The following is a 3,669-nucleotide window of genomic DNA, read 5'->3' as shown; positions in this document are numbered from 1 at the left end:
TATAGAAAGGACCAATGCAGATAGTTTTTCTGCTTTGTAGAGAAAGAGACATTACATCTGTGAGTATTTCACGGCAGAAAGGGAACTGCTGTTGGGACTTCAATTAGTATGAAATTCTAGATGGAATTTGGTTAGTGGTTGGTAGCAAACTAGTGAACAGTAACAAGGTTTGTTCTTGAAGACTGCTCAGCTCTAAATTCCCTGTCTGTGGTGGGAAGACTATCTCTTTAACTCTGTGTGCAGGATAGGGGCCTATTACATGGAAGATTGATTTCCTGCTTTTGAAAAACAGCTGGGGGGCAGAGTGTTCCTACTACATCGGCTGTTTCTTAAGTAGCTTTTCCTTCAAAATGATCAACATGGCAAAGGGGCACATTTTAGAGCAGCCTGCTACTGTCCCCAGCTCACAGTCAGGAATGGACCTGGCAAAACACCACAGGGTAGAGAATTCAGAAGCCTAAAACCCTCTCCCTGCACAGCACCACTCAGATGCACCTTCTTCAGAAGACTTTCCAGGTCCGGCTTCACTCTGGACTGCCCCTCCATGAACAGATTGAAGGAACTGAACATTTGGTTTGGCTGTTTATTTCTAGTCTCAATGGAAGATGCTCACTTTTACTGAACCCTAAAAGCAGGTATATGGGAACAGAGAACTGCATGTTTTGATGCCTATATTTCACACTTTCTCATTAAAGTCAGTTCTTCTTGTGCATACTCACTATGTGACTTTACATTGCCTACAATCCCTACATTGGAAAATGAAAACAGTTCTAATAATACAGCTTCCTAATCCATCTCATTGGGTCCCTGTCTCTGAACCTATTTCCTTGTGTCTAGGCCCTTTGAGCGTCATCTCTATATCTACTGTAACATGTGACATTTAAAGCTATGCCCATGGCGATTACATTATCCAATACGCCCGCTTGCACGACTGTCACTGATCAAGGCCTGGGCATCACAGGGATCACGGTCTTCATACATTCTCTGGTCCTCACTAACACCCAGGAATTTAATTAAATCCTGAAGAATCCCACCAGTTTGCCAGTTCCTTATCCCCCTGACATTTATTCATCTCATGATGCAACCAAGAGCTGCCTATGACTTTGGAGTAATGAAAGGGAGTCCCTTCAGGTTCCCACCCTACACTGGAAAGAGAACTTCACACTTTCTTCCTTTCCATCTCTTTCCTACAGTACTTAATAATATGAGCTAGGTTAACATTGGTGTGGGATAACTTCACTCTGTACACATCCATGTGAACACATTAAACACATTGTTTAATTAATTTATTAATGTATGTATGTACAATGTATGTAATGGATTAATAATTATGTTTATTTAATTAAATGTAGTAACTTCACACAGACTACGTTATGCACTTCAAATGGCATCACTACTGCTCATAAAGTATTAGCACTCACATTAGTTTTTATTGTATTATGGCAGGACAATTAAATGCATATGCAGAAAAACCACTGTCTGTATACAGACTTGTTGAGAATCTACACATTTATTTTCAACAACATTTTTCCCAGTAGCTATCACCCTTCAGCCCTTTAACCCCAAAACTGCCTCTTTCTTAAAACTACCTTGAGAACACTGAATATGTGGTCTAAAATTATGCTTGCTGTGTCATTGGTTTTTATAATATTAAGAGCTCGTTCTTCAAAAGACTCCGATGAATAAAGTAGTGTTACAATAAGTAAATAATACTGACTCTTTAGATTTTGACTCACGCCATCATGCCCAATGCCCCCTAACACCATTTAAATGAATTTCTCACTAGTTTCATTGTGGCTGTAATGTGACTTTTCATCTACCAGTCCCCCAAAATAGCTTCACTATTAAATTTAGACTGTATTTTATTATTTGTATATAATTTTGCTTACCCTTAACAAATATTTAACATCACTGATTTTCATACCACTTATTTTATTAGCATGTGTCGCTTGAGATTTCAATGTAGGTTTTGCATTTTTAGTAATAGTGTCAAATATATAGTCTCATAAGCCCAATATTCTACCCACTTTATGTTAATTATTTTTATATCCACACCAATATTGCTAACAATAAAATTACCTGTCAAAAAACTTAAGTTTTATATTAACTATAATTTATATAGCCTCATAATTAGCATAAATAGCCTTCAATTATTTAAAAATTATTTGAAAAAATTAAAAATAAAAAGTATTTGAAATACGCCTACATTTCTCATAGATCTTAAGTTTTATCTTCAACCTCCCTGTCAATACTTAGTCTATTGCAAACTTGGAAAGAGGGGCTCCTGGGTGGCTCAGTCAGTTACGTGTCCAGCTTCAGCTCAGGTCATGATCTCAGGGTTCGAGGGTTCGAGCCCCACGTCGGGCTCTGTGCTGGCAGCTCATAGCCTGGAGCCTGTTTCAGATTCTGTGTCTCCCTCTCTCTCTGCACCTCCACCGCTCACACTGTATCTCTCTGTCTCTAAAAAATAAATAAAAAAACATGGTTAGTAGGTTCAAGCCCCACATCAGGCTCTGTGCCTACAGCTCTGAGCTGCAGCCTGCATCAGATTCTGTCTCCCTCTCTCTCTGCCCCTCCCCCACGTGTGCTCTGTCTGTCTCGAAAATAAACATTTTCAAAAGTTGTAATTTTTTTTTAGTATTCAGCGTTCTTTTAGTAGTTGTTTTCTCTTTTCTCATTCACACTGTGTCTTCCTAGTTTTGGAACATCGATTTAGATTTGTTTCTCCAGCAGCTAAAATATTTCTTTCAATATTTTTTTCCAGTAAAGTCAATGAGCGGTGTAGTTTTTTATTGCATCTACGTCTGAGAGTATATTTCTCTTGCCACATAGACAGATGGTAACTTAGCATTCTTGGAAGACTTGTTTTTTATTTTTTCCCCCAGAATGATGCAGGTACTGTTTTATTTGGTTCTGACACTGAACATTATGGAACAAAGTCTGTTGTAAATACAATTTTTTTCCATGTTAGGTAATTTGATTATTTTTCTTTTTTCTGACTAGACTGTTACAGAGATTATTTTTCTATCCTTGAAATTCTGAATTGCAAATAGCATATATCCAAATGTGTGCCTTCCTTGACCTTTCTCTACTTCTGAAATCTCAACTAACGTATGTTTTTCTTCATGGATCGCTCCTCCATTTTCTTTATCTTTTGGCTAATAATCTTCAGCTTTGGCTTTTTCTTTGAGTTATGGAGAATTAGTTCTAATTTTTAATAGGGGGAGAGAGATAGTAGGTAGGGGAGGGCAGTGGGAGAGGGAAAGAGAATCATAAGCAGGCTCCACACCCAGCACTGAGCTCAGTGTGGGGCTTGATGGTGAGATCCAGAGTCGGATGCTTAACCAACTGAGCCACCCAGGTGCTCCAGTTTCAGATTCTTTTTTTTTTTTTTTAATTTATTGATGTGGCAATCCTGGTCACTGCCTTTGATTTTTTTTTCATTTTTCTTAAATTTCAGGTTGAACTTTTATAGAAGTAAAACATTCATAAAGGAGGGAGAGTAAAAATGATAAGTACAAAGATTTTTTACGTTGAATTCAGTTTATGACATCAGTATTCTTTCAGAACAAGAGACAGAACATGGCCAGCACACCAGAAGCTCCCCTAATGCTTTCTCCAAGCCATGCCTCTGCTCTCCAAAGAAACGTTATTGACTTCTTTTTTTTT

Source organism: Suricata suricatta, chromosome 5, assembly GCF_006229205.1.
Source record: "Suricata suricatta isolate VVHF042 chromosome 5, meerkat_22Aug2017_6uvM2_HiC, whole genome shotgun sequence".
Taxonomy (NCBI): domain Eukaryota; kingdom Metazoa; phylum Chordata; class Mammalia; order Carnivora; family Herpestidae; genus Suricata; species Suricata suricatta.
Note: the sequence above shows the minus strand (reverse complement) of the source record.